The 11559-nt window shown below is 41.9% G+C and overlaps 1 protein-coding gene across 1 annotated transcript in view; it reads left to right on the top strand.

The window, feature by feature from the left end:
* Fbp2 (fructose-bisphosphatase 2) overlaps window positions 1-11559 on the top strand; it is a 31472-nt gene that overhangs the window by 15763 nt on the left and 4150 nt on the right. The gene's annotated exons all lie outside the window — the stretch shown is intronic.

Below are 11559 nucleotides of genomic sequence, written 5' to 3'. Positions count from 1 at the left end.
GGGAGAGTGTCCGGCCCATGCTGCGCCTGGGATGGGACTGGTCCTGCCGGCGCAGGGTAGCAGGAAGCTCTCCACACACTTACCGGACCTGGGCTAGGACTCGAAAGTGGGCTTTAGAGTAGTTCTGATTCTACGCTTAAAAATTTCCTCTCCAGGACTGGCCAAATAGCTTAGTAGATTAGAGCGCCTGCTTATACAGACACAGGGGCTGGGGGGTCGATCCCCAGCCTGCTATGCTGGCTCTGCCCCCCAAAGTGCGCTGAGGTGGGGCGTGGCGGTGCTCCTGTAATCCCAAGTGCTTGGGAGGCTGAAAACAGGAGGATCACTACAAGTCCAATCTGTGTAGTGAGACCCTGTAGACCCTACACTAAATACATAAAAAAGTAGAAAAATTTCCCCTCCAGAGCCCATAAAGAAAGATATTTATTTTATCACTAAAAAAACCAAAACTCTGCAAAAGAAAATATTAGAGGAGCAAATTGGAAGCTTGGGGAAATCACTTAGCACATATGTGACCGACACCAGGTGGATAGTCTTGGTCCAGGAGAATGTTTAAAACTCAACCGCACAAGGACAAACACTCGGGAAGGCCTCAGGCAAGGGGAATGATCAGGCCTGGCCCCGAGGACACCTGTGCATCCAGTCAGCAGGCGGGAAGATGCTAACAAGTCAGTGTGAATTAAAGTTACCCGGTATTGTGTTTACAGATGAGACTGGCACAGGTGTGAAACATAAATAGCACTCAGTGGTGTGGGAAATACACTGTCCATCCGTTGTTAGAAAAAACGTAAGTGTCGTAGCCTTTTAGAGGGCAGTCTGGCAATATGATCTCAAAATGTAAACATCCAACAATGCAATTCCTCTTCTGTTGATTAAACCAGAGTTTCTCAAACATTTTCACTGTGGCCACTCATAAAAATTTTATTTTACAGGCCAGAGAGTTAGCTGGTAGTACAGTGCCTGCTTGGCAAGTGTGAGGTCCTAAGTTTGATTCCTGGTACTTTCCCCCAAAATTTATTTTACACCTAATTTAGAACACAGGAACACACACACACACACACACACACACACACACACACATATTCTTGGTTACTTTTCTCTTGTTGCTGGGACAAAATACCTGACATCCAAAATTAAGGAAGAAAAGATTTATTTAGCTCAGTTTATGGAAGGTTTAGTCTATATTTGGCTCGCTCTAAGGCAGAGTGGCACATGGCTGAGGGCAGCTGTTTTTGCGGTGGAAAAAACCACAGCTGTTGCTGTGGTGGAAAACAGCAAAAAACAAAGGGAGGAGACACAGCTGTGGCTTTTATCAAGCCTCTCCTCTTTATGTTGTGATGTAGATTATCCACCCCAGGGCAGGGGTAGCACTCACTCTATAAATGCTTTTTTGCACAGGATAAGGATGTTTATAAAGTAAAGACCCTGGCCCCCTTGTTGAGTGCTTAGTTAAACCTCTAAACTTTTCAGGGCCACCAAGATCAGGCATAGTGGTGCACACCTGCAATCCCAGTGCTGGGAAGTTCTAAAAACAGGAGGATCATTACGAGTCTGAGCTGTGTAGTGAGACCTTGTACCTAATACATTAAAAAAAAAAACAAAAAAAAACCCTCTAAACTTTTCAAGTTGATACAATATATGAACCATTATAAACTACCCCTTGGTCAATTTGACAGCTAGACTTTTTTTCAAAACCAGTTTTTAGGTACATAGACATGTTCATTAACATTTTACAACTTGAACATTATAACACAGGTTTAACTATCATTAAGAATCACTATTATGTCTATCAACATTATATTATATTAGAACCATAACATTTTGCCCCTGGACTCCCCAAAGACTTGTGTACATCTCTTTATACAAAAGGCATTTAGTCTAAGAGTTATCAAAGTCCTAATAGTTTCAGCATTGCTAAAATGTCTCAAGTCTCTTTTAAGATCTAAGGCAAACTCTTAGCTGTGAGCCCCTGTACAAATGAAAAGTTAAAACACTTTTAATGTTTGATGGCACAAGAAAAGCATTATCATTTTAAAAGGTACAAACAGGAAGATATAAATCATTGGGACCAAAGCAAGTCCAAAATCTAGCAGAGCAAATGTTAAGTCCTGTAGTTTGAAGTGGAACATTGGAAGCAATCTGTGACAAATTGTGAGCTCCATGTGGCTCTACCTCTATGACCTTTTTTTTTTAAAGCTGGCTTTGCTCTCTCTTTGTAACTCTTTTTAGATGATCTATGTTTTTGGCTTTTTAAAACTTTTTGGGTTTTTACTATATGTTAGGCTTTATACTCTCTGCTTTATACATTGCCCTCCCAGGTGCACACTGCCTGTCCTCTCAGGCCTTTTGAAATCTAGGTAGAAGGCTTTCTAACCTCAGAACTTCTGTATTTTGCATGCACCTAAAGCCAATGTCACATGGATGATGTCAAGGTCTGTTGCCAGCTGGAGCAGTAGACAAGCTTTTTTTTTTTTTTTTCTTTTGGCTGTAGGTGTTAAGTGCCTGGATTACTGATCACTCTGATTCTAATTCTGAGGAACAAATTTTTGTTTTCTTTTTCCCTGCCCCTTCAGAAACAAATTTTTTATGCCACCACTATTTTGGAACCTAGTGTGGCTGCTGTGACCATCTTAGAACATGGTGCTCTGCAGCTTTTCATTTTTTTTTTAAAGCAAAGTCTTTTACCTTTGCAGTTTTGAGGCTGCAGAGGGTGGAGATTTGCTGCCTCCTGTGATGCCCTCAAGCCATCTTTTTTATTTTTTATGGTGGAGATCTTCTCAGCTCTATCAGGAACACACACATGCATGCGCGCACGCACGCACACACACACACACACACACACACACAAACGCTGTCTTTGGTTACTTTTATCTTGTTCCTGGGACAAATACCTGATACCCAAAATTAAGGAAGGAAAGGTTTATTTAGCTCCCAGTTTGCGCAAGTTTCATGTCGTACTCCCACACTCTGGCAGGCTCCAAGGCAGGGTGGCACATGGCAGAGGGCAACAGTTCGTGGCAGCAGAAAACAGCAGAAGTAACAAGAGCAAAAAAGAAGAGCTGCAGAGAGCAAGCCTCTTTCCCTCCCTTAAATTGTAAGAACCTGTCTAATGCTGCACTTCTCGAATTACGGACAGAAATCCATTCATAGGCCATAAACTCTGTAATATTGGTCTTTACCACCATTTTTTTAAAGAATGAAGTAGAATCTAAACAAATGGAATGGAATGGAAACAGAGAGCGCTACAGAACAACAGGCAGTGTACCCCACCCCAGGGCGGGTGTAGCTACTCACACCCATAATCCCAGCTTGGACGATGAATCAATCAAAAACTCCAGAAGGCTGCCCCATGGCTGCATGAGGCTTTCGGGGCACATCTAGACACAAACCTTAACACACATACACACACATCTGAAACAAAAGTTACACTGGCACTCTATAGCACTCTCTTTTTCCACTCCATTCTTTTTCATTCCATTTGTTTAGGTTCCACTGCATTTTTTTTAAAAAAGGGTGGTAAAGACCAGTATTATGGATTTTATGGCCTATTAGTGGATTTCCATCTTATAGTGCGAAAAGTGCAGCATTGACGGGTTCTTAAACATTTCACTAGACATCAAAAGTAATTTCCAAAGTGAGAATGGAGACTGTGAGGTGAGATAAAGCACTGGGACATACATGCCTTAGAGAGAGAATAGCTTTACTTTATTGGGCGAGTCACATGGGTAACGTTATTGTAACCAGAAGGCTGAACAAATGAAATGACAATCTAAATGGTAGTGTTTTCTTTTTATTTAATTTTATTTATTTATGCGTGTGTGTGTGCGTGCATGTGTGTGGCCAGCTCAGCCCACCAGGGGGCAGGGCGGGCTGGCATGTGGTGCTGGGGATAGAACCGCGGTCCCTGTGCTTTGCTAAGCTTGTTCTAAGTAGGTGCTTTAGACCATTGAGCCATCTCACCAGCCCCAATGGTAGTGTTTTGATTTGGAGGTTTTGTGTGTGTGTGTGTGTGTGTGTGTGTGTGTGTGTTTTGTTTTCATTTTTGTTTTTGTGAACTCCTGGCAATCCTCCTGCCTCGGTCTCCCAAATTCTAGGATGAAAAGCTTGCACCACCACATACAGCATAAAATCAGTTTTTTAAGAAAATCTGCTCTTCACTCTAAGTTTGCCTACAAAGAGAAGCCCCTCTTCTACTCCAGATGTCACCTGAGGTAGCCTACTGAGGTCTGGTCATTCTTAGAAAATAGAACAACATTTGGGAGCTGGGGAGATGGCTCAGGAGAATAAGCACTTCCCCAGCAAGCGCAAGGGCCTGAGTTCAATCCCCGGTTCTACCAAAAAAAGAAAAAACAAAATGGAACGTTGGACTCTCACTTAAATCATAAAAGTATTAGTCTACTGAGCTGAATACATTAATAAATATTTTACTATCAATTTAAAGATCTTTGCCCTTCTATTCTTGTAAGAAAAGACTTCTAAATAATAAAGTTGCCTAATTCCCCAACCTAAGTCAGAGTTTTGAAGTTCTCTAGTTGTTATTTAACACGAAATTTTAGGTATAATATAAATCTGTCCTTGGCATGAGACATTGTTCTGGCTGTACGAAGTTTTTTGAAATTCCATAAATTGAAAACTATAGATTATTAATCTAGCCCCAAAGGGCCAGGTAGGACAGCTAGGCTAACACCTAACACATCAGGAAACCAGTCTGAGAGTCCTGGGAGCAATTCTCTTACTGATGTAGAATCAATCTTGGCTGAAGTCCTGGAAGTTATGTGCATGCCCAGTTCTGATGAGATGAAGCAATGCACCAAAAGTAGCACCAGAAATGTATGGTTGGCTCCAAGAAGCTTCACAAGAAGATACAAGAAGAAAATTTGGCTTTGGGTAAATATGGGATGCATTCCACAGTGACAGGCACTTCCTGGGGTGTGGCGGAGGAGGACAGTAGAAGGAAATGGTTCTGTATTCAGGGGGCCCAATCTGGAAAAGACCAACTGTCACCATAAGACAAGAAACCCATAGAGAGTAGAGCTCAGATTTAGGGGCCCTGGAGATAGACCACATTAGCTCCAATACTAACTCCAATATGTAAACTCTCTAAAGTCATGACTGACATTAATACTGTGCCTGCAAAAGAACTTTCTGAAATGAAAGAAATGTTCTACACATGCATTATCCAATATGGCAGCCACTGGCCACATACAATGCTTGGAACCTTGCTAGTTTTCTCAAGGAAACAAAATTTAATCATGTTTAATTTTAACAAATTCAAATTTAAATTTACATAGCTACTTGAGGTTAGAGGCTACCATCTTGGATAGTGTGAATCTGTAAGAAAGAATGTCAAAGCTTGAGCATCTGCCCTAGCTCGTTCTAGTCACTGACCTAAGGACTGTCATTCTTTCTGCCTGCACCCTTTCTGCCTAATGAAGAGCAGGCAGGGTCTGAGTGTATAGGGATCCAGGGATCGGGTGCCTAGCAGGAAGGAGCAATGAGTTACAGTTCAGGCAAGGTAAGTAGAGTTAAGAGTGTGAGCTACAGTCAAAAATGAGAGGGACAGCGGTATAGATATAGAGGCTGTTGTGGTTTACATCTCGCTGTCTCCTCAAAACCTCATGCACTCATAAGTGGAGCTTTTTGATCGGATCATGGAGGCAATCATGAGTGGATTAGTCCACTGATGAGTTTGTAGCTGCCATTGTGGTCAGGAGGTGAGATCTGGTCCAAAAACGTGGTCACTGGGGGCCTGGCCTGGCAGCCTTTATCTCTTCCTCAATATTCTCTTTGCTATGCTTCCCAGCTGTCATGCTTTGAGCCAGTTCCCTTCTCCCATGCCAATCTGCCATGCCTCTGCCTTAGTGCCAACCAACTGTAAGCCTTTAAAGTGAACCTCTCCTCCGTTAAGACAGTAGCTATTCTCACTACCAAGGTATCTTAGTTACTCTTTTCTTGTTGCTGGGACAAATACCCAACACCCAAAATGAAGGAAGGAAAGGTTTGTTTAGCTCACAGTTACTGGAGGTTTCAGTCCATATTCAGCTGGCTCCAAGGCAGAGAGGCACATGGCAGAGAGCAGCAGTTCAGGGTGGCTGAAGAGCAACAACAACAAACAGCAATGACTACAGAAAGTCTGTCTCTCTGTCTCTTATATTACATTCAAGCTCTCTGCCCCAGGCTAGGAGAACTACTCACACCCATAATCCCAGCAGTATTAAGACCCATAATTCCAGCCTTGGATCACACATAATCCCAGTGGATCATGAGTTAATCACAGACTCTAGAAGTCTGCACCCCATGACTGCATGAGGCTTTTATGGGACAACTAGACACAAACCATAACACAAGGTGAGAGGTGACTTTATTTATAGGAAACAAAAAAATCTCTTTGAGAAGCCTAGTCAAGGCTCTTTTGATTCCAAGTAGACCAAGTGGATAGCACTGTAATACCTTCCATCTCTGCTGAGGCACCCAAGGCTGAGAGCAAAATAGTAGGTTAGTAGGTGACCTTTAAAAAAAAGTTTACCTAATAATATCAGAACAGAAAAAGGTCCTTATTTTGTTAGGTCCTATACTAAATGTCTTATCCATGTTGTTGGAGTCCCCTCCAGGTTTCATCTATTGACAAGAAGTCAATATTTGTAATCCCAAAGATACGTTATTAGAATCCCACCAAATTAATCCCAATCTACCATTCCCAGTGCAACCCATGGTGAAAATAAGGACACTAAAACATATTTATAATCATTGGGGAGCCAAGGGGCCCTAAGTTCAGCCACAAAATGGCTTTCTGGAACCAAGAGGTTGACCCAGGGCTATACCCAGGTTTTATTCCATGGAGGAGGAGTGGCTTCAGAAGAAAGGACTGAGAATTGTGGGAAGTAGGTGAGTACTGTGAGCTGAGCTAGGTAGGGGGCCTACATTTACCTCTGCCATATACAGAGAGGATATGCAGAGACAGTAATTTGCATTATGCTATTGAGATAGTATCTAATGTTTTGGGGGGTCTGGTGCTTCAGCTCTGATGTAATTTTTCAAGCCCCAAGAAGTCATAGCCTCTGTCTTGAGGCTCAATCCCAGCTGGCAGCATGGAGCCTTGGTTCTTCTTCCTGTCTTGACCCAGCTCACATTAGATCGCGGCAGGTGTAGGTTACCTGGGAAACATGCAGGCCACCTTCAAAGACTGTCACCAGCACCTCAGCTAGAACAATAAACATTGCTTAAGGCCAATTGAAAGGATAAAGAGAAGTCCTAGCCAGCTCTGTACATATCAATACAAAGAAATAGGGTCAGGCTCAGCCAAAATAGAGACAATTGCCCTTCTTTCAAGGAGAGCTGCTCAGGTTGTCCTCCACACATGTTAGCTCATTTAGTTTTCACAAAAACCCTATGAGATGTTATTATTCTCATTTTAATAACAAAACCACATCACAAGGAAGCTAGAAGATTTCTTGAAGATCCTGCCATAATGAACAGAGATGCTGGCTCAGTATGCAGATGTGGGTTTGTAACTGCTACTAATGAGTTGATACATCAAAAAGCTGGATATGGATGATGACTGGAGCAATTCAGAGAGTAGAAAGAGGAACCATTGTCCCAAGACATGGGAACAGACAAATTCTTTGAGGAATCAAGTTTTGAGCCAGTACTGGAGGTGATCGCTAAATGGAGGAGCCAGTTTCTTATATTCAAAGAATTTATATCTAAGGTATTGTCAGGGACTGTCTTTTAAATAGCAGTGTATACGTGCTTACTTATATTTATAAAATATTGCTAGCAAAAGAATCATACAAGTTATCTATTATCAGTTATCTATTGCTATGTAACAAATCATCCCAGTTTGGAAGTTTAAACAAAAAATACTGTCTCATAGTTTCTGCAATTCAGAAGGGCTATAGCTGGGCAGGTCTGATCCTGGGTCTCACATGAGGCTGCCTTCCAGATGCCTGCTGGGGTCCCAGACTTGCTTCCTCACTCCTTAATATGGCTGTTAAGGTGGTTTCGATTTCTCACAGACTGTTGGTTGGAGGCCCCAGTTCCTCACACCATGGGCTTCCCCTCAGGACAAGGAAGCTGGCCTCCCACAATGTAGGTGACTCAGGGGAAACTTTGCATAACCAAATCGGAAGTCTCAGTGCACTTAAATGAGTATCTGAAGTGACTTACCTTCATTATTGGTCAGACTACCTAGGCCATCCTGAAGGCAAAATACCAGGAAGTGCCAATCCTTGGAGGCATCTTGGGGACAGCTTGCCACACCTAGAGTAAGAAATTCATCTGCTTTTTCTTACCAGTAGGTGACAAAAATCTTTGGGCACATGTCTCTCAGTGGCCAGGCTTAGACACGGAGTGTCCCCCCAAATCCTCACATGTTTGGAAGATGGCTGGATCATGGGAGCACCATACTCATCCATGGGGCCTGGTTACAGGAAGGGTCACTGAGACCATTACCCGGAAGGTATATCTACCTCTAGGTTCCTTTCTTCTCTCTCTGCTTCCTGGCCACTGTGAGGTGAGCAGCTCTCCTCCGTGCCAGGCCTGCCACTGTGCCAAGTCTATGTTTGAGCCCGCCTACCAGAAACCATAATTTCTGAATTTGTGAATCAAAATAAATCTCTCCTCAAATGTGTGGGTGTCAGGTATGCTGGCCCAGCAATGAGAAAGTGATGAAGACAACAGATAGAAGCTACCTCAAAAATTTGAGACAAGGGGCTGGGGAGATGGCTCAGTGGAATAAGCGCTTCCTTGGCAAGCGTAAGGGTCTGAGTTCAATCCCCAGTTCCACAAAAAAAAAAATTGAGACAGACGAAATTTTTCACTCTCCCTCTTCTGTACTTTTTGTATCATCCCTTCATCTCCTTCCCTTGATATATATATATATATATTCAAAGATTTCATTAAAAAACAAAAACAGGGCTGGCGAAATGGCTCAGTGGTCTAAAGCACCTACTTAGAACAAGCTTAGCAAAGCAAAGGGACCACGGTTCAATCCCCCAGCACCACATGCTAGCCAGGGCCGCCCCCTGGTGGGCTGAGCTGGCCACACACACACACACACACACACACACACACACACACACACATAAATAAATAAAATTAAAAAAAAAAAAAAAACAAAGCTGGGCATGGTGGTACACACCCATAATCCCAGTGCTTGGGAGGCTAAGGCAGGAGGATTGCCAAGACTTCAAGGCCAGCTGAACTGCACAGTGAAACCCTGTCACAAAAAGACAGAAAAGAAAAAAGATAGTAAGTATATTTTTTTCTCATATTTCAGTAAGTTATTAGAGTCACAGCCCTAATAATTAAAAATAAACTAGAATATATTTTTAAAAATTTAAAGGAAAGTGGATAGAGTGTAAAAACTATTTGAAGAGAACTTGGACCCAGAATACGGGAAAAAGAGGGAGAGGCTGACTAGGGTGGCAGAGGAAGAAAGGGCTGGTTTATTTATTTATTTTCTTTCTTTCTTTCTTTCTTTCTTTCTTTCTTTCTTTCTTTTTTTTTTTCAGAACCAGGGATTGAACTCAGGCCCTTGCACTTGCCAGGGAAGTGTTTATTCTACTGAGCCATCTCCCCGGCCCCTATTTATTTATTTATTTAGGCAGAACCGGGGATTGAACTCAGGCCCTTGTGATTGCCAGGCAAGCACTTATTCTACTGAGCCATCTCCCTGGTCCCTATTTATTTGTTTAAATAACAATGCTTGATCCATTATTCACTCTACCTTGTGTTCAAACCTGTGAAGTTTCTTTTTTTTTATTTTATTAAGAAACAAATATTGATGAGACAGTTTCAAAACTGATTAATAGGACAGTTTCAATAATTAATATATTACACATTGTTATCTTCTTAGTAGTTATCCATAGTACAAGATGCAGTCAGAATATCCTGTCCAAATACTATTAGTACAAATCCTTCTTCTCACTGAATTAAGCAAAAGTAGCTGTATGTCAATCCTAACTATTCTGCATATACAGATACAAATTGGTCCTTCCTTTCTATTGTCTTTTTTTGTTTAGTCCTGTCAGAAGTGGGTATTCCATTGGCATCTAAATACTATAGGTGTGTGAAATTACCAACAAAGTGAAAAGACAACCCACAAATTTCGAAAAAATCTTAACTAATAAGCACTCAGACAAAGGTCTGCTCTCTAGAATTTATAAAGAACTAAAACACATTCGGGCCCCTAAATTTAAAGACCCAATCCAGAAATGGGCATCAGCAATGAACACACGCTACTCAGAGGACAAAATTAAAGAAGCGAATAAATATATGAAAAAATCCTCCACATCACTAGCCATCCGTGAAATGCAAATTAAAACAACACTGAGATACCATCCCAACCCAGAAAGAATGGCTATCATAAATAAATCAACCAACAACAAATGTTGGAGAGGCTGTGAAGTTTCTTTTACCACAGTGCTTATTTCAAAACTTGCCTTCCCTCACCAGCACTTGTTATTTATACCAAGCTGCCATTAATCCTGGGCTTTGTTGTAATGCAAACCCCTGGATGGTGGCCCCAGGAACTGTTAAATTAGACAAAGAAATCATAGGCGAATTCTGAATGAGGAAAGAATAAAAATTCCTGCGGATTGAATCCGTATATCATGCTTTACCTATTACATCGTTCTCTCTCTCTCTTTTTTTAATATTACATCCTTCTTTGAGAAAAGTCATGACCTTTTACATTTGTCTTTGAGCAAATATTCCTGCCATTATGTGTGACTAATCACACTGATGTTTACAAATAAATTGTTTTATTTTTAAGTTGACTTCTAGAGGTATTGAAAATGTCCCCATGCAGCAAGTGCAAAATAGTCATTGCCATTGACCAAGGCCCTGAGAAAGCTAAAGTACCATGAACGTTAGTGAACCAAAGGGAGCTTATAGAGCTGCCAAGCAGCAGGATCTGGTAGACAGTCGTCCCTGGGTAGCCCACGGGGGCTGGTTCCTGGACCCCTTTCAGATACCAAAAATACTTAGATGCTCAAGTCCTTTTTATATGATGTGGTATTTGCATACAACACACATCTTCTCCTATACTTTAAATCATCTTTAGGTTATTTATAATATCTAATAAAACATAAAATTATGTACATGGTTGTAATACTGTGTTGTTCTGGGGATGACTATAAGAAAACCAGTCTGGGGGCTGGGGAGATAGCTCAGTGGACTAAAAGTGCCTGCTTAGGCAAGCTTAGGTAAGTGTAAGGACCTTGGTTTGATACCAGGCACCACATGCCACACCAGCCGCTCTCCTAGGACAGGCTGAGCTGGCCAGAGTCCGGGTGTAGTGGCGCATGCCTATAATCCCAGCACTGGGAAGGCTGAAAACAGGAGGATCACTGAGTCAGAGTTACATAATGAGACGCTGTAACAACCACATACATTAGAAAGCAAGTAAGCAAACAAGCAAGCAAGGACCAGGGAGAGGGCTCAGTAGAATAAGTGCTTGCCTGGCAAGGGCCTGAATTCAATTCCCAGTTCCGAAAAAAAGAGAGAGAGAAAGAAAGAAAGAAAGAAAGAAAGAAAGAAAGAAAGAAAGAAAGAAAG

This window comes from Octodon degus, unplaced genomic scaffold (assembly GCF_000260255.1).
Source record: "Octodon degus isolate 3935 unplaced genomic scaffold, OctDeg1.0 scaffold00184, whole genome shotgun sequence".
NCBI lineage: Eukaryota > Metazoa > Chordata > Mammalia > Rodentia > Octodontidae > Octodon > Octodon degus.
The sequence above is the reverse complement of the archived record's forward strand: the minus strand, read 5'-3'. Positions and strand labels throughout refer to the sequence as shown.